Genomic DNA, 21,453 nt, shown 5'->3' with positions numbered 1-21,453 from the left:
TATGGTTCTTTCTTTTTTTTCTTAGGTTTCAAAATTAAGTTGATATTAATACAAAATAACCTAACTATAAAGTGTTTCTTGTAAGCCTCATGGTAACCATAACAGAAAATCTTTTGCAACATATTAAAAGTAAATAGCAAGAAATAATAATAGACTGCTAGAGAAAACTGCCCAACCACAATGAAGATACTAGGACCAGAGAGAATGATAAAAAGGATCTATACAACACCTGGGAAAAAAGCAGCAAAATGGCAGTAACAAGATATATCAACAAATCTAACTGAAATTGATTCAATTCCCCAATTAAAAGACACAGAGAGGATAATGGATTATCCATAAGCACTAACAATATGGTGCCTCCTAGAAACTCACTTAATTTTTAAAGACACACACTGTCTGAAAGTAAAGGGAGGACAAAAGATGTTTCATGCAAATGGAAACCAAAAAGGGGCCGGAGTAGCTATACTAATGTCAGATAAAATAGACTTTGAGCCAAGGGAGGTCATTATATTATGATAAAGGGAAGAATTCAACAAGAGATTCTAAATGTATATTTAACCAACTCCCAGACACCCTGAATAGAAAGCAATTACTGCTAGGGTTAACCAGAGAGAGAGACTCCAACACAATCATAGTTGGGACTTCAATATCCCACTTTCAGCAACAGAAAGATCATCCAGACAGATAATTAACCAAGAAACATCAGAATTAAACTTTAAGTCAATTGGATCTTACAGACATTTATAGAACATTTCATCTAACAGCTTCAGAATGCACATTTTTCTTAGCAGCACAAGGAACATCTCTCGAATAACCCATATCTTAGGTCACAAAACACATCTCAACAAATATAAAAATAAGTTGAAATGATATCAACTGTCTTGTCCAACCCCAATGGAATAAAACTAGAAATCAGCAACAAAAAGGACACTGTTTACTGTACAAATATATAGAAATCAAACAACATGTTCCTAAACAATGAATGGGTAAAAGAAGAAATCAAAAAGTAAGTTAAAAAATTCCTCAAGAAAAATGAAATTGAAAACACAGCATAGGAGAACCTATGGGATACAGCGAAAGCAGTTCTAAGTGGGAAGATTATAGCAGTAAGCACTTACACCAAAAAAATAAGAAAAATAACAAATAAACAACCTAACATTGTACCTCAAGGAATTAAATGAACAAATCAAGAAAGTAATCCTATTTAGAATAGCCATCAAAAAAAAAAAAAAATGAAATACCAAAGAACATATTTAACATAGGTCAAAGATTGCAACAAAAAAGGTACAAATAAATAGAAGGATATCCCATATTCATGGGTTGGAAGAATTAACATCATGAAAATGTCCATATTAGCCAAAGCAATCTTAGTATTTGATGCAATCACTATCAATATACCAATGAATTCTTAACAGAGATTTGAACAAAGATCTTAAATTCGTATGGAAGCACAAAAACCTCAGAAAGCTAAAGGAGTCTTCAAAAAAAAAAAAAAACAAAGTTGGAGGCATCACACTACCTGATTTTGAAATATATTATAATGCTATAGCAACCCAAACTACATGGTACTGGCATAGAAACAGACAAATCAATCAATGGAACAGAATAGAGAGTCCAAAATTAAACCCACATGCTTACAGCCAACTGACTTTAGACAAAGGTGCCTAAAATTTGCACTGGGAAAAGGACAGACTGTTCAAGAAATGGTGCTGGGAATACTGTATATCCGCACATGTAAGACTGAAACAAGACTCCTATCTATACCCAAACACAAAAAATCAATTCAAAATGGATTCAAACTTGAATTTGAAACTTCTAGAAGAAAACATTGGAAAAATTCTACACAAAATGGAAGTGGGCAGAGTTTTTTTGAACAAGACTGTAAAGGCACAGGCAACTAAAGCAAAAATGCACAAATGGGACTACATCAAACTGAAAAACTTCTGCACATCAAGGGACACTATCAGCAAAATGGAGAGACAACCTCCAGAATGGGAGACAGTGTTTGCAAATTTGATATAAGACAAGGGCTAACATCCAGGATAGATAAGGAAGTCAAGCAACACTACAGAAAAATCAAACAAACAAAAATAACACACACTAAAAGAATACCCAAACAATTCAATTAAAGAAGAGCAGGCATTTCTCAAAGACGACATTCAAATGGCCCACAAGCACATCACAAAATGCTGAAAATCACTAATCATAAGGGAAATGCAAATTAAAACCAAAAATGTGATGTCATCTCACTCCAGTTAGAATGACTATTACCAACAAGACAGAAAATAACAAATGCTGGCAAGGATGCAGAGAAAAGAAAACTCTTCTACGTTGTTGGTGGGAATGTAAATTGGTAGTCATTGTAGAAAACAATATAGAGTTTACTCAGAGAACTAAAAATAGATCTACCTTATTACCCAGCTTATCACTACCGGGTACATACTGAAAGGAAGTAAAATCAATATATCGAAAAGATACCTGTATTCACAATAGCCAAGAGATGGAATCAACCTAAATTTCCATCTATGGATGAAGGGATATATTTTTTTTTAACATGGTGTATTTATACAATGGAATACTATTTGATTTAAAAAAATGATATCCTATCATTTGCAGCAACATGGACAGAATTGGAACCCATCATGTTAAGTGATGTCAGTCAGGCACAGAAAGACAAATACCGCATGATCTCACAAACAGTTACCAAATGCCCGCAGGTGAGGGAGCAGCACAGAGAATAAGTGGTGGACTAATGGGCTATTACTCTAAGTGAATCATTGTGTCATATATGTATGTATTGAAACAACACACTGTACCCCACAAATATATATATGGAAACGTTAAAATGAAAAAAAAAAGTTAAAGAAAGAAAATAAATTTTAAGGCGGTAGAATTTAACCTAAACATACTAATAATTATTTTTTAAAGTTAATTTCAGAGATATAGGTTGTCACACCAAATAAAATGCAAAAGTTAAGGGTATTCATGTTTTAAACAAGACAGATGACATTACAAAATAAAAACATTGCTAGGATAAAGTGAAAATATAGAAAGGTTATAACCAATAAGTATTAACTATATACAAGTTGCTGTATCATGAGTATTAAATGATACTTCAAGATGAGTAATATGAGTGCTAAAGAGGGACATTTAGCTATGACAAAAATGTCTAATCACTAAGAAGACAAAATAATTCTAGATCTAAATGGATCTATTTGTAGATTTTCAAAATATATTCAATCCAAACTGATAAAATTAATAGGCGAAATATACAAAGCAATATTTCTTTCTGACATGTTGACATTCCTGTCTCAATTATTGATTTAACGAATAAAACAGAAAGGATGTTGCAGGTCTGAACAGCACTAGACATTACCTTAGCCTAATGATCATTTGGAGAATATGGTAGTAAGTGCAGAATATACTTTTTTTTTCACTCACAAATGAGCATTCAACAAAATACACTATCTTCTGGACCACAGAGAAAGATTCAATAACGTTCAAAGGACTTAAAACATGTGCTTATTTACTAAGTTATTTTCTTAGGTTGCAATAAAACATAAACATAAATCAACAACAAAAGTTAGTTGTGTGTCAAATATTTGCAAATTAAACCAAAGTGCTTTTAAAGGACTCATGGTTCAAAAAAATTCACAAGGCCAAATGATTCCAATAAGTTATAATAACAATACTTTGTTATCAGGCCAATAGATACATTATTTTTAATGAATATGACATACAAGAATACAAATTTTAAATCCATGTGATTTCAGAATATTGATGTGAATATACTGCCAAATATTTGTTAACACAAATCGTCAGATATCACATGAGCAAAATATCATTGTCAAATAAGATTTACACCAAAAATGTAAGGATCACTCAACATCAAACTCTCTACTAAAATGAATTAATATTGCAAATAATGGTAATAAGTGGAACAAGGTACGGGTACAAAAACAGTTAATGAGAGCAGTAGAATCAACTGGAGAATGTAGAGGTAGGCCTATTTGCATATTGGAAATCAATATATATTTAAGTTTGCATCCCAAATAAAGAACAAACATCTTTTAGTTGGCTCTGTAGAAATGGCTTATATAATAAGAAGAAAAGTAAAACCGGATATTTACCATGCATCATATGGAAAGAAGAACTTCAGATGAACAAAATACCAAGGTGTGAATGTTAAAACTATAAAATTAGAAGATAAAGCAGTAACATGACTTAGTGACACAGGTGTGAGGAAAAAAAAAAAAATGTAAAAAGAAAGAAAAGAAATCCCAGAGCAAAATCATAGGCAAATTTGGATGAACTGACATCAAAAAGGATCATTTTTTTTTCAACTAGGGGCATTATAGACAATGTTAAGAGCCAATTAGAAGTTATTGTCAACGTTTACCACTGATAAGTATTAGGTAAATATCCAAGAGGCACTTGCACACAATAAAAATACTGAGGATCAACAATCAATATAAACAATTCATTAAACCAACTACATGAGAGAAAATCACAAGGCTCTGCAGCATGTGAAAGTGTGTTCAGATGCATTAAAGAAATGTCATAACTGAAATATAGGAATAAGTGAAGTATCATTTAATTACTGTATTAGACCAGAAGATATCAGAAGCTCAAAACCAAGAGATGCAGGAATTGCAATCTCTTTTGAACCGCTGATAGGAGAATAGATAAATGTTGCTATTCTGGAGAGCAACTATTTTCTCACTAATTCTGAAGAAACTACAAATATGCCTGAGGCTTTCAGTTCATCTGTGCACATTGAATTTGGGAGGGGGGGCGATCATGAAGTGACTGGATGTATAGAAATTACGTCACAGTAAGATGGTGCAAGGGCAACAAAATAATAGAATGGAGATCTTGAAATATCTTGAGTGTTCAGATCTCAGTGGCCTTATTATTTCTTGCGCCCTGTATTAGTATCGAATGCTTTTGAGCCAGAGTAGGGTTTTCAATGCCCTTCTCTTGCTTTTCAGTCTGCATGTCTGTATTAAACTCATTTGCACTTCTTGGTTTTCTTACATCATTAGCTGCAGTCTAAACATTTAATTCACACTCCAGTAAAGCTGGGTATCATGGGACTGTCCCTAGGGACAGTATTATCCAAAGTAGAAACAGATAAGCTCCATCCAAATACCAGTGCTAAAGAATTTACAGTGTAATATTTCTGCTTTTGTGTTAAAATGTACGTGCATAGTCCTGGCCAAGGCTGGTTTTCACGCTGCTTTTGTTTCCTGCGTATATAATCAGCGGACCTCTGTGCCTTCCAAAACCTGATGAAACAACTGAGTATCATAATATCCCTTTACAAGGCAACCAGAGCTACTTTTCCACAGAGAACTCGATGCTTGAAAGCCGCCGCTGTCATATATTTTAACCTTTTCCAGGTAAGTGGCTTAGTCTGGACACTACAATGGAAAACATTGATTTGAGGATTTACAGAGAGTTACTGTTCATGTTATAATGTGAGGTATTATTTGAGATGAAGCATTTAGAAGTCAAGTGGGCAATGAAGATTTGTAGACAGAAAAACCATAATACCTTTTTTGAAGACATAAACAGTGTTTGAGTAGTATGATTTGGTATTAGAGAATAAAAAACTGATGTTCTCAGAGGTTAAAAAAGTAGTGGACTAGTATCGTGTCCCTTTTCTGCAAGGACACAAAGAAATCTCTGGAACAGGATCATTTCTACTTTTGAAACTCATGGTAGTCATGATGTTGAAAGAATATATTCTAAGAAAGTTGTTGAGGAAAACCAAGGGTAGAAAATTATTATGGAAATACTGACCGTCTCTTGGGAGTCAAAAGTTTGAGTAGCAGGATAAAAAACTGTAAAATACTTAGGCTGTGGAGGGTGTGCAAAAGCTTCAAGTTTTCCCTTGGAATTTAATGAGAGCTTTCTGGGTTTCAGTATTTTCTTTTTTGTGACACTCAGTTTCATGAAGGATACAAACATGAAAATAAATATATACAGAACAATTCAGGGACATGGTGATATTCTCAGTTATTCAGTAATTGCTGTGCTCCTCTGCAAAAGGAGTATCACTGTATTTGTAGGGGCAATAGATTAGTGTTAAGAAATAAATAGAGACGTCTTCATTTTCTTTCAAGAAACATGGCTTGAGGCAAGTAGAGAGCTGCTAAAAATGAACGGGTTTGTTTTAAAGTCAGTGCAACTCACTAAGATAATGCAGTCGTGGCAGAAGGTTTAAATTTAACAGAACAGAGTCTATTGACACCCCTGCGGAGTCTAAAAGATGACGTCTGGGACACGTATAGGTGGATAGTTAACTATGGAGATGGGAAAGGACCTCTTCTCTTTTAGGATGGGGATAATAAGGAGGAGTGCACATCTAAGAATGTTTATGTGTGGAATAGGAATTTACTGGCAACTTATAATTCTTAACAATTTTCCCTTCTGAGAAGTAATATCTAATTTTATACAAACACAAGATAGTGAGTGTGGGTAATAAAATCTATTAATAGCATGTGTTGAGTGTTTCCTGTTCTAAACGTGTATTCTTCTATTTACATACTTTTATTATAAAAAAACACTTCAATGAGTACTCATTATTATTATTTTATTATACTTATTGAGAACCCAGTGTATTGAGAGATCAAATAGTTTTGTGGAGATCTAACACCTATTTAGTAGCATAACCAGAATTTCCACCTAAGGAGTGTTATTTGAATATTGTTTCCCATGATAATAGCTAACATTTATTAGGTGCTCACTATGTGCCAGGTGGCAGACTAAGCATTTCACATATATTAGCTTATATAATCCTCACAACAACACAATAAATTTGTTTTTAAATATTTTTATTATCCACATTTTAGAGTTAGGGAAGCTGAGATTTAATTTAAATGATACTATTCTCCACAGCTATATGATTTTCCCAATTGTGTTCAGGAGCGTAGATGCAGAAGTAAAAGAATTGGGTACAATTCTGTGGAGTTACAAAAGAGATGAGAAAGAAAATGGAAAAAGATGTGTGAGTATGCAGATGATTAAAACTATTAAGTGATATTTTAGTCTGTATCTATCTAGAGAGTAGGAATTTATGCTGGGTGTTAGAACACACGGGAGAAGAATAGGAGACTGTAGCCATGATGAAGTAAGTCGGAATTTAAACTTTCAGAGTATGTACAGTTATAGGTGATAATAAATGTGTGTGTGGTCTTGTAGAATGTAGTGGAATTGATCATGGAGGAAGGAAAGTGAGAATGCTGAGTGGCAAGTGGAGTAGAAAGGGTTATATGTATTTAAATCATCCTCGAATATAACAATAATGCAATTGGAATTGTAAAATATAAGACATATCACAGTCTTCAATGAATATGGGTCTGAGATCTAGTTTTTCGACCTCAAAGATAATAATGACAAGCTGGCTCATTATCTCATTTGGTTAGAGTGCAGCCTTATAATCCCAAGGTCATGGGTTCAGATCCCCATATCAGCCAGCTGCCAAAACAAACAAACAAAAAGATGATAATGAATAATGGTTTAAGTGGGTGGTACGAAAGTGTAATGAGATAAAAAATAAGAGTACAAGGAATGAGATGCATGAGCACTCCCAAATTTCAGCAATTTAAGACAAAAACTTAATTAAGAAAATAATTATTATTTTTTTAAATTTCTTATTCTCTTTTCATTTTGAGATGAGATAATGGCTTAGAATTTTGTGGGATGAAGATGAAGTTGTAGTCATGAGTTAAGTATTTCGGGGGGGTCTATTTTATTGATGGGAAAATAAATTGGTATAATTATTTTTCACAATATAATCAAGTTTTCACTTTTTTTTTGCATTTCTAGTGATATTTTATTTTATTTTTGTTAATTTATTTTTTGATTTGAAACATAATTGATAATATATATTTAGGGGTACAGAGTTGACTATCAGTATTAGTGTACAGTAGGGCCGAGCCTGTGGCGCACTCAGGAGAGTGCGGCGCTGGGAGCGCAGCGATGCTCCCGCTGCGGGTTCGGATCCTATATAGGAATGGCTGGTGCACTCACTGGCTGAGTGCCGGTCACGAAAAAGACAAAAAAGAAAAAGAAAAAGTATTAGTGTACAGTATGTGATGATTAAATCACTATTATTAGCATTTTCATTATTACAAGTTATAATCATTCTTTGTGTCCCTAAGCCAATTACTCTCTAAACCCTTACCCCCTCTCCCTTTCCTACCTCTAGTAACTATAGGTCTTTTCCTTCCTTCTGAAAGTTCAAATACTATTATGGTCTTTCTTTCTGTATTAGCTTCCATTTATGAGTGAGCATATGCAATATTTCTCTTTCTGTGCCTGGATTATTTCACTTAACATGATTTTCTCCAAGGCCGATCCATTTTGCTGCAAATGGCAGAATTCCATTCTTTTTCATGGCTGAGTAGTATTGCATTGCATATACATACCACTTTCCTTATTCTGTCTTCCATTGTTGAACATTTAGATTATTTCCATATATTGGCTATTGTAAATAGAGCAGTGATGCATATGGGAGTGCAGGTGTCCCTTTGACAGAATGATTTACAATCCTTTGGGTATATACCCAGAAATGGGATTGCTGGATTAAATGGTAGTTCTATGCTGAAAAAAAAAATAAATTTGATACTTAAATTGTTGCCCTTTACTATTTTAATTTATTTGACCTATTCCTTGAATGGTAGCAAAATTTGGAATAACAACTTCTGGAATTAATACAAAATGCAGAATAATAAATATATGTATATATACAAGATCATTTATGTGGAAACAGAAGAAAAGATATTTTGAACTTATGTCTGTCACTAGGAAATGTAGTCATGGAATGATATTCACAATGCCTTAATAATCTCCTGTTTACCCTGTTAGGAATCCACATACTGGGATATTTGATGGGTAACATTATGCCTCCAAACTACAGTGCTCTATAAAAGGAAGCTCAGCATTGATGAGAATAAAGAGAACATAATATCTTTGATTAGACTGCAGGATGAATGAATTTGATGAAGATCGGCTATTTAGGCTGCCTAGAACCACTATTTTCTCCATTTGCAGGCATAAAAGATCAAATGCTCTCATGATAAAAAGCAATGTTTACACTATTGTAATGTGATGTTATCAGGCATAAACAATGTCTTAGTCAACATCAAAATTACTAGCAACAACAATAAAATTAATTGCTTTTACTATATCAAGAGCTAAATACTGAAGAAACAAAGCCATTTAGGATTTTTTTTTTTAATTTCATGTTTTCTGTAATAGTTGAGTAGTTGGAGGACATAAATGATAGTTACCAAAAGATCTGGTAAGTGTGCTCATCAACATGTTTCCAAGGTATTACTATTGCAAAGGTTGGGTTATTAACTGTTCGATACAGACAGCATAGACTTTAGAATTAGAGAATGCTAAGCAAAGATTAAAAAGGAAAGTAGAAGTGGATTAATCCAACAAGGAAATGTGTAATCTAGTCCAAAGGTGGGGTAAGTTTAAAGACATAGAAAATAAAACCATGTAGTGTGGTCCCAGAAATGTGATTTGTTCTGCAACATGTTGAAGGAAGTAGAGGCAAGCTTGGGGGGCTAGAGATTGGTAGGTAGAGGTTAAAGAATAAATGAATATTGTTTCAAAGTAAAAAAGATGCTTTTAATGGTAAGATTTTTAAGTAAAATCATCATATTTGATTATAGGAAGGATGAGTGAATGTCAGAAGATGGATTTTATAAGAAAAAAATAAACAGAAACAAGGGAAATTAGTAATTTGTGCTATAGACTGTGGAAATTAATGAAATCATAGCTAAAGGAGATGGCGATAGATGTTATGCTATATTTGATGGATATCAGATAATTGAATACAGTAAGATTTAATGAATACTTGACTGGAATATTAATGTTCCAAAGGTAGAGGGGTGTGGCTGCTGTGCCAGCAAATAAGATATAATCAGATGATAGGAGATTTGCGGAGAAATAATGAATATTGTTTAGGAAATTTTGAAGTGAGATAATTTAAGACCTTTCGTAGACATATATACTTATCCGTAAGCATATATACTTATTCATAAGTATATATGTCACATGTTCCACTAGCACCATGCTCTCAGAAAGGACATTTTTCAGGCAAAGAACTCTGTGAAATGACCCAGATGCAGGTAAATTGCCAAAGCCCAGGTGGCAGATGGAATGTGCCATCTGTATGTTTCAGAAAGAGACACAATGACAGAAACAACAGGAAGCTGGGGGATGGGGATGGGCAGGATGGGGATGGGCAGTCTGTCTGATAAATATAAGAATTGAATGATCTCATGGATTTCATTCAAAATAGGCCTAGGAGAAGACAGTATAGGTAGCTATGTTCTTAGAGTTGTTCTTTGCAACTCCCTCTGTGTCACGCATCCTATTGTCCTCAAGGGAGGCTGTCACCTGGATAAGGCAAAGTGACTTAACATCTTTCCTTAGTATTATCTTAAAGGAAATGTGTTGACAAGTAAAAGACATAACTTATTAATGAGTTAATATGTGAATCAAAAAGTAAATAACCTTGATTTTTTTCCAATGTAATTTTCTAAGTTAAGTATTAAGTTTTTATTTGTAGATGTATTACTTTTCTCATTGTACTCCTAGTTCTCTGCCAAACAGCCTCTTGAAATTTCAGTTCTCTTAAAAGCATAAAAAATCATGGAACATGGATAAACCTAGAAAGGTACCAGGTACTCTTCTTATTACATTTAAAAATGTTTCATATTTTAAACATTCAATACTCCCTGATTTTTACCTCAATTTCTTATTGCTCTCTAAGCTTATAAGACTCACCTCTGATGTGGAAATTACCAGAACTCTGGGTTTCCATATATGGGATAAGATTCAAACTCTGAACTCTTTTGAAGCATTTTTAATAACTGACTCAAATTTTAATTCTCACTCTTTTACAAGGAAATACCTCAGATACTTACTCACATAGGTTCTGAGTAGTGTATGTTTAATAGAAGGCACGTAGTGTAATTAGAAAGATTTTTTTTTCCCCATACAGATATTGTTTGAAAATCCAAATAAAGAGGAGTTGTCAAGAATATTTATTAATATTTACTGAACGTTCAGGAGGAGGAATCTAGATGTTGGGAGCAACCAAAAATAAAAAAAGGCATATTACAAAGCTGGGGTGCACATTCCAGAATTACGATGCTAAGAGGAGACTGCGTCCTAGGAGGAAAGAAAACGGGCAGTTATCAGAACTGAAGGACTAGTTCAGAGAAAAAGTCATAGGGAGGTGGCTGTGATGCTGAGACCTGGAGGACTGGATTTGGTTGCTTTGCTCTTCACTGCAGTCAGCAAGACAGACACCAAAGCCAGAGAGAGGACAAGAACTGACGGGTGAACAAAGCACTGAACGGGCTTATATTATCCCATTAACTGCTAATGTGCATATTTATGGCAATGTTTTAATAGACTGAAAGACTGAAAAACATAAAATTTTCACACTCATTTTGGAGGGACAGGTAACTTATTTACAGCATTTTGTTTTAACATGTGTAATGCTAAATTAATTCATATGTAAATCTTTTTAAAACAAGTTATGATATGTAATTTTACAGGATGTCAAAAGAAGTTAACTTTTCTTTGGTGGCTCATAAAAGCCAGTTCATCCTTATTGCTTGGCACGTAGTATACACTTAATAAAATTGGATGAATCAATATATAAAGTTGTATAAGTATGTGATGTTTAAACATAGAAAAGCCAAGTAGTGTGGGCTAAAACCATTGCCAAAAAAAAAAAAAAAAAAAGTACCTAGGGAATATGCATTTAAACTTCTAATTATTGATTTGCATTGTCCTCCTATTTTCAGCTAGTAGTCTTTAGTTTAAAAGTAAATTTCTATTATCCTGTCAATATTCTAATTATTCTTAAGATTTATAATGAAATAAGTATAAATCATGACTGAGATGGGAGTTTATTTTTTGGTGTTCTAAAAATCTTTGGTTATATTTGGTTGTTAAGATTTCCTTTCCAGCATTCCTGATTATTTGGTTAAGTCGTCTGAGGACTAGTATATTGTTATAACATCAATTACCTTTTATGCAACCTGCGGATTATTATATATTTGCACCTGCATGTGTGTGTTTCTATATGTAGTTCCACACTTGATAACAAGTTCCCTGAGAGCAGAAGACATTATGTAAGATTGTCTATAATACAAAATCCAAAAATTCATAGACTCAAAGATGGGAACATTTTATCGCTAAATATTTACTTACTAGAGAATAAAAATGAAAATGTAGAATAGAATAAAACAGCACAGAAAAGAGGAAATTAAGAAAGAACTTAACTCAATTTTGTTTTCAGATGAAGATACTGAGGCTCAGCCTGGTGAAGTGATTTACCGAAGGACTTATGGAAGTTTTAGAGAAGAATGAGCTAAAACTCATACAGATAGGCTATTGGAGAATGCTTCTAGAATTGCAGATAGGCTATTGGAGAATGCTTCTAGAATTGCCACATGCAGGAAATTGGAAGAGTCAATCTGTCATTCTGCTGTCCGCCCACAGGGGATTTGCCTGGCTACTTTGTACTAAATATGCAACCTCTCCAGCTTTAACATGGCTGCCAATGCTACACATTACCATATCTCATCTTTCTTCCTGGTTGGTGTTCCTGGTTTGCAAGATTTTCACTGTTGGATTGGCATCCCTATCTTCCTCCTGTTTGTCCTGACCCTAATAGGGAACAGTGTAATAATTGTTACTATCAAGCTAGAGCCAAGCCTCCACCAACCTATGTATTTCTTCCTTTGCATGCTAGCAATAAATGACATGGCTCTTAGCACTTCCAGAGCCCCCAAGATGCTTGGCATCTTCTGGTTTGATGCTCACAGGATTAAGCTTCATTATCGCCAATTCAGCATGAGGCCTCTGGTCCTCGCCTGCCCCCAAAAGACTAGTACCTTGGCCTGCTCCCTATTCGAAATGGAACAGTTCATCCACCTCCTCAGGAGTAATAAGTTTTTTTTTTTTTTTTAAATCCACTGAGCATACCTTGCTACCTGTTTCTGGATGTTTGGTGAAACGCTGTTCAGGGCACAATTGTTGCCACAAGGCAAACAGAACAGCATTTGGCTGCCAGTCAATTTTCTTGCTATCAATGCCTGCTGAAAGCAAGTCAAGCCACATCTGCTTATGGCTAGTCTTGCTTGGTCCCTTTGGGATAAAATCCTGAGCATTTCTTGGGAATTTGATCTTAGCCACCTTTTGGACCCCTTTTGCTTGTCTCCTCTCCTCTTCTTCACCCAAGCTGGCTATCATGGTCGTTACTTCATGTGTAGGACGACGAATGTATGGGGCCAGTATGGTCATCAGTGACCCAAAGGACGTTGACAGGGCATTTTGCAGTACTACGTCTCTCATGCTGCCTGTAAAATTTTCATTGTCCCGGCCCCGAGTGTTCACATCAAACATGGACTGCCGCATCCCCAGCTCTCGAATTATTTGAGCCAACTCAGCATATGTTTGCCATTTACTAACAATCTTAGGCAGTTCTCCAGCATTTGCCCACATGGTTCAGGCAGCTGCACTCACCCATTCTATAAAGGATTGATTACCTGGACCTTGTGCATATCAGCGGCTATTCTGTAGCTGCTGCCTATGAGATGAGTGCATGGTGATGAAGGCTAATGGTTCCATCTCCTCACCATAGCATACCACATTATCCACCCCTAGGTCCCAATACTGCAACAGCCAAGAACCCAGGGGCTCCCCCTGTTTCTGCCAAAACCATCTCCCCAAGTCAACTAATTCAACCTGGGGATATGGGACATAGGTGGTAAATTAGGTCACCTGTGGATGCCCACTGGTTGCCTGCCTGGTCCTATAGGCTGCTCATGCTTCATTTTCTGGTGCGTGACAGGTTGTCACTGGGGACACACGGTCTCTCCCAACTCACCACTGGGTTGGTCGTCCTCCTTGGTGTGAGAAGCAAGAGTGGCCTGTCACTGCACGTCATCCTCCAGGACATCTATCTGTGCTTCCAATGACTCTGCTTTCCACTTCAAATCTTCCAGTTGCTGCACGTCTTCCGCCAACAACTCTGCTTTCCACTTCAGATCTTGATCAACTTGCATCAGAGTGAGCAGCAGCCAGGCTCTGGTCAGCAGAAAAGTGGCCACTGGGCACATTTCCTCCACCTCCCAAGAGGCTTTCTACTTCAGTGCCAGGTCTATGCTGCCTTGCATTACAGCAAGCAGCAAGCAGATCCTGATCAACAGGAAAGTGGCCACTGGGCACAACATGTTCAAAAGTAGCCACATTTCTTCCTTCTCCAAGGGCTTCTTGGCTCCTGTACCTGCTCAGAATCCTGCTCACAGAACCAATTGTAGAGCTAGGGCTGGGTCTAGAGCTCACAGACCCCTCGAGGCCATTCGCAAACCCTTCACATGCAGGTATATGAGCTAGGTAACTGGCAAAAAGGTCCTCGGAGCCTTGGTTGAAGAAAGAATAGCCTTTATTCAGCACACACACATCTTGGAGCTAGGCAGTACAAAAGAAACTCAAAAACTCAACTACAGCTGGCAAGGTCCAAAGGGAAACTGAGCAGCTGCCAGCAGAGTAGACATGCTCTATTTTTAGATGCGAGCTCTGCCGGCCAGCTCCTGCTTCAAAAACTGAAGAACACACAATAGCAATTAACTAAAAAGATACGTGGGTGCACATGCACATTAACTCCACCCACACACAACTTGTTTACAAGAAATGTGCTTCTCAACCCCAAACCAGACCTAAGCTGAGGGAGCCTGGCTAAATTATCCTATTTTCCCCACACTAATCTTCAGAGAAGTGTAAAACAAATCTAAATTATCTCAATTTAGATATCTCATCATCTCTCCCCAGTTATACTGGCTATTATCCAAAAGACAGAAAATAATAAATGCTGACAAGGATGTGGAGAAAAGGGAACTCTTCTGCACTGTAAGTGGGATGGTAAATTAGTCGAGTCATTACAAAAAAAAAGTGTGAAGTTTCCTCAAACAACTACTGATAGAACTACAGTATGATCCAGCAATCCCACTTCTGGATATATACCCATAGGAATGGAAATCATCATGTTAAAGAGATACCTGCACTCCCATGTTTATCACAGCTCTGTTTACAATAAACAAAGATATGAAAACAATTTAAACATGATTGGATAAAGAAAATGTAGTATGTATACACATTGGAATACTACTCTGCTATAAAAAAGAATGAAATTCTGCCATTCACAGCAGGATGAATGAGCTCAGAGAAAACTATGTTAAGTGAAATAAGCCAGGTGCAGAAAGAGATATACCACATGTTCTTACTCATAAGTGGGAAATAAAGGAAAATAACAACCGAAAAAAAAAAAAAAGAAAAAAGAAAAAAGAAAAGAAAGAAAAAGAAGAAAATTAGGAAAGAAAGAATAAGTTGAACTATCAGGAGAGAGCAGAGCTATGGTTATTAGAGGCTGGAAAGGAGGAGGTGGAAGGGGCATAGTGAGAGATTGGCTTATGAACACATAGGTAGATAGGAAAAATAAGTTCTATGGTGTACAGTTGAGTAAGGCATCTATAATCAACAATAATTTACTACATGTTATTAAATGGCTAGAAAAGAGGAGAGGAATGTTGACATCACAAAGAAATAATTAAAACTTATAGTGATGAATATGATCATTACTCTGATTTTATCATTACACAGTGCTACCTTTATTCATATTCAATTCTATACCCCACAAATATGTATAATCAGCATGTTCCAATAATAAATAAATGAATAATAAATAAAATGGGCAAAGGGCATAAATAGACATTTCTCAAGTGAAGAAATACATATTGCTACAGTGTATGAAAAAAATTAACATCACAAATCATCAGAGAAATGCAAATTAAAACCATAATGAGATCTCTATCTCCTCACTCTTGTTAGAATGGATTTTATCAAAAAGACAAAATATAACAAGTGTTGGCAAGGATGCAGAAGAAAAATGACACTGCACACTGTTGGTTGGAAATATATATATTAGTATAGCCACTTTGGAAAATGGTATGGAAATTCCTTGGAAATATTGAAAAAGAACTATTCTATGATCCAGCAATCCCACCGCTGAGTATATATGCAAAGAAAATAAAATCAATATGTTTAAGAAATATCTGCATTCCTACGTTCATTGCAGCATTATTCTCAGTACCCAAGTTATGAAATCAACCAAAGCATCTATCAAAAGCTGTACTGATAGAGAAAAATTGGTATATATATACAACAGAATACTATTCAGCCTTACGAAAGACAGAAGTTCCGTCATTTGTGCTAACATGGGTATGTCTAGAGGATGTTATGTTAAGTCAAGTAAGCTGGGCACAGAAAGACAAATACTGCATTATCTCACTTACATGTAGAATGTAAAATAGTGAACTCAAGTAAAAGCAAAGTAAAAGTGACTGGATGCATGATTTCAAAATGGAGATCATGAAATAATCTGAACACTTTGACACATTTAGAAGACCTCAATTTGTTCCTATGTCATAAGTTAAAATTCAGTAGTAGTCATTCTGAAATTAGAGTTTGTAATGTACTTCCCTCAATTTGCTGATACTTTGCCCACACTAAATTGATTTTCTCTTCTTAGTCTTCTTAGAGATTTCTCCAGTTAACTACATATTTGATCTCATTTGACTGGGCACCATGGGACAGTCTCTAAAGACTCCTCAAAGGAGTTTCTTCTGCAAAGGAGAAACACATGAACACTGTACATGCAAACTCTGGGGAGTTTACATTGTTAACATGGACGTTCCAGAGGGACATTGCTACTGCTTTGTGTTTAGTCCTGGCCCTGTCCTCTATTCCCTTTGATGTTATGCCTGCTAAGGGACCAATCAGCCTTCCAATCCTGAGGGGCCTTCTGAGCATTAAAATAGCTTATTACAAAGAAACCACAACCACGAAGTTGGTAGAGTCCCCACTGCTTCAATTACAAAAATTGTCATATTTTCTAGCCATCCCAATATACTCATATATGTAGGCCTAAATGCTGCAATGGAAAATGATTATTTGAGGATTTGCAGAGGACAACAGTTGTTCTTTATTATCATCCACAATGTGTCATAGATTGTAAGACAGTATTCAAGATAAAACAGATAAAAGTAAATGGGTGAAGAAGACTTGTAAACATATAAATGATAGTATAAATATATGAGACATAATGGACATTTAAATGTGATTTGGAAGTGGAAAAGAGGAACCAAATAAAAATCACTCTTAGAGAGAGAGAGTGTGTGTGTGTGTGTGTGTGTGTGTGTGTGTGTACATATTTCAATATCTTACTGTTTATGGAAGAACCTTGTAAATCTGTATTACAGAGTTGTTTGTGCTTATGCAACTCATGATAGAAAAAATTCTGAAAGAACATATTCTCAGAAGGCAGTCGAAGTGAATGAAGGGTTTACAATAACTATGAACAGACTGAACATCTCCGGAGAGCCTTAAGTTTGAGTAACAAGATTACAAATCTGTGAATTTGTTAACAGACTGAAGAGGATGTCCAGAAACAACTGATCTTCCCTCAGAATTTATTGCATTTTCTGGGTTTCAGTACCTTCCTTTCAGTGTTCAGTCTGATGGAGACTGACATGAAAATAAATAGACACAAAGAATACAGTAAGATCTTTAACAGAATAGAGACTTAATGAATGTTTGACTGAAGTGTTGAACAGAGGAGTCAAAAATAATTCTGAGATTTCTTACTTTAATGGCTGGATGGCTGTTGTTACCGAATAAAATACGATCTTACGGAAAAGAATTCAAGAGCTTACTGAATTTAATTTGGGGTATCTTTATGTGTTGTTACTGTAATACATTACTGTAAAATATGTAGTGAATTGAAAAAAAGACTTTATAGAAATACCACTATATTCCAATGCAGTCATCCAGGAAAGAGCTTTACTAATTGACCCAGAAACAAGCAACATGTCAAATCCCAGGCTGTCCGAAAAACTTAAGGAATTTGGAGGATTCAGAAACAAATAGAATAATAGCCAAAAAAGGAAGTCAGAGAGGTCTGGGCAGGTATTCCAACTGCCCTGTCAGACTGTTTGCTAAAGATAATGTTAAGAATGACCTTATTGAAACAAATAGACATGTATAGAGTTTTATTTAAAAAATCTTGGAGACAACAGAGAAGACTTTCTAGCAGGGCAAGGTGACTCTACAGGCAGATGATAATTTGGGGGTGTTATCCAAAAATTCCTCTGTGTCCCACATTTGGGTCCCTGACAAGAAGCTTCTACTGTTAAAATGAAAGTCACTTGACTTATTTTCTCTTGGTATAGATTAGACATGTTGCTACCTTATAAGTAAATTTACTGGAAAATAACAGATAATTATTTAAAAATATTTACATGTGCTTACCAAGGGCAATTATGCTTGTTTGTAAAATTAAGCAATGTTTCCTGGCTAAAATATATGTGCATATTTCTAGGAAGGTTACCTTTCTGCTTGCATCACAACTCTCTGCTTTACTTTATGTCCTGGCATTTCTAATTGGCCTCATGTATGTTTGATTCTCCCAGATGCCCATATAAGAATGGAACTTGGCAAGCCAGTTTCTAAATGGAAAACAATCACTTAAGGATTTGCAAAGAGCCTAGGTTTAATAAACACTTTAAAACTTTTCATACTTTGAAAGTTCTGTATTTTTAGATTTTGCCTTAGGTTCTTAACTCTGTTTGGGATTAAAGTCTTTACAGTTATGCGGCAATTTCCACACTACTTTTCAATATTCTGGTGAAAATTTATGCTCTTATTATTTTCTGAAATATTTTATGACTCATTCAATTCCTTACTAGAAAACACCTCAGGTAATAACATAAGCCTGGAGTGGCATATATTTAACAGTAGAATGCAGATACCATAACCATACAAAGTTTTTCTCGTACATGTATTATTTGGACATCCATACAAAGAAGCATTTCCATTAGAAATATTTATTAACATATCGGAAGTGTTCACATTAGTGGGGTTCAGAACCAGAAATTGAGATATTGGGAACAATTGTAAATAAAAACAATTATAAATTTTTTAAAAAAGTTATGAAGAGTGGAATGAATATTCCACAATTATGATACTAGATAGAAACTGGACTTTAGAAAGACGGGCTGTTGTCAAAATTAAAGGATGTGGTCGGAGTAGCAAAAGCTACTCTGGCTGCTGAGATCAAAAAGGCTGAATTGTAATTGCTCTGTTCTTCACTTCCATTAGGCAAAATGGATGCCAGAACCAGAAGCAAGTCTGAGCTACAGATGCATTTGAGAGATTATACTAAACTCATTACAACTCGTGTTTATATGCAGAAACTTTAAATCATTTGACAGCATAAAGAAATAAAAACTTTGATTTTTTTTAATAAGGTTGTGTTATCCTGTCCTTACTCAGATTTTCTTAAGGAATTAGTGTAAAATAGGTATAGGTTGGCCTTTGATTGATGATAAAGTATTTATTAATTTTAATTTCAATAAGCTCTGTTCTTATGTTTTAGAGTTAAGAGATCTTGCTCTGAATTTCTGACTATTCAGTTATGCTGCCTAAGGATAACAGCATTATTAACAAATGGTTGCATATTGAAAAACCTGTTATCATTTGCATAAGTGTGTGTTTATGCTAGTGTCTCCAGATTTCATCTCAATTTTTTTGAAAAGACAACTTGGCTTTTTGTTTGTTTGTTTGTTTCCCCCTTTTACTACTTATATCACAGAATCCAACACTGGCTTTGGAACAAATATTTTATTTGTTCTCCTAAAATAAAAATTTGAAATAAATAGTCTTTTAATTTGCAGATGAAGATGCTGGGGCTGACAACTGTGAAGTGGTTTACCCAAGGATTTACAGAGGTTTAGAACAGTCAGCCCTTGAGGTAGGCTATTATAAAGTATATCTGGATTCCCCACATGCAGAACAATGGAAGAATACCATTGTAATCCTGCTTTCTGCCCACAGGGGATTTGCCTGGCTACTTTGTACTAAATATGCAACCTCTCCAGTTTTAACATGGCTGCCAATGCTACACATTACCACATCTCATCTTTCTTCCTGGTTGGTGTGCCTGGTTTACAAGATTTTCACTGTTGTATTGGCATCCCTGTCTTCCTCCTGTCTGTCCTGACCCTAATGGAGGACAGTGTAATCTTTATTACCGTTAAGCTAAAGACAAGCCTCGCCAGTCTATGTATTTCCTCCTTTGCATGCTAGCAATGAATGACATGGCTCTTAGCACTTCCACAGTCCCCGAGATGCTTGGCATCATCTGGTTTGATGCTCAGAGGATTGACTTAATATCTGCCTAGTGCAAATGTATTTCATCCACATATTTTGCATTACTGTGTCAGCCTTCCTCATTGCCATGGCCTTTGACCGCTGTGTAGCTATTGGCATCCCATAGCATTATACAACCATCCTGACAACATCAATGGTCATTAAAATGGATCTAGTTGGTTTGATCCGAGCTATCATTATGTTATTGCCCTGTCCTCTTCTCATTAAGAGGCTGCCATATCATACCAAATATGTTATCAATCATGCCTACTGTGAACACATGGCTGTGGTGAAGTTGTCAAGTGCCAACACACTCATTAACAGAGTACATGAAATCTCTGCAGCCCTTTCAGTAATTATATTAGACCTAGGGCTCATAGACATATCTTACATCAAAATCCTCCAGCCAGACTTCAGGCTCTCTTCCCAGAATGCCGGCTCTAAAGCACTGGGCACCTGTGCTGCCCATGTCTGCACTATTCTTGTCTCCTACACACCTGCGCTGTTCAGCTTCATAACTCATTGCATTGGCAAGAAGGTGCCTCCAAGCATCCACGTAATGTATGTACCCTCTACTGCCTCTTGCAGTTAATACCCTGGTTTATGGCATCAAGACCAAGCAGATTCGTGACCAAGTAGTAGGACTTTTCTTCCTAAACAAGAATGTTTCTAAAAACTTTAAAAAATTAAATAAAACTCAAGTTGGCAGATTCTGGCTCATGAAGCCATGATGTGTAAACGAAAGTGGCAACCTTGTCCCTGAAATGTTATTTTTTGATTCAGCTATGGATTATAGCAGGAGTATTTAATGTTGTGCATTTTTTCAACATTTTGAATTTTGTTTTCTATTTCTTTTAAAAATAAAGAAATTCCTTTTTATGTGAAGTTTTCAATAAATATTAGTAATAATGTATTTTATTATTAATATTATTATTTCATATTTTATGTTATTGATAATATTTTGCTCTATCACAAATATAAAATGAGTAAGCCAATTATTATAACAGTTTAAAACAATATATCAGACTTTGCAATACTATATTAATGACTTTTTTTACAATTTATATTTTATAAATCCCCTCTTAAAAAAATAGTTCTTGAGTAAAAATTATTATTTTCAAGATAATTTTTAGTGACCATTAA

The 21,453-nt window shown here is 35.3% G+C and overlaps 1 pseudogene; it reads left to right on the top strand.

Moving 5' to 3' along the window:
• Positions 1-12,594: 12,594 nt before the first annotated feature.
• LOC134376332 (olfactory receptor 52P1-like) lies at positions 12,595-21,041 on the top strand (annotated as a pseudogene).
• Positions 21,042-21,453: the final 412 nt, after the last annotated feature.

This window comes from Cynocephalus volans, chromosome 4, assembly GCF_027409185.1.
Source record: "Cynocephalus volans isolate mCynVol1 chromosome 4, mCynVol1.pri, whole genome shotgun sequence".
Lineage (NCBI taxonomy): Eukaryota > Metazoa > Chordata > Mammalia > Dermoptera > Cynocephalidae > Cynocephalus > Cynocephalus volans.
This window is presented reverse-complemented; position numbering and strand designations above follow the sequence as displayed.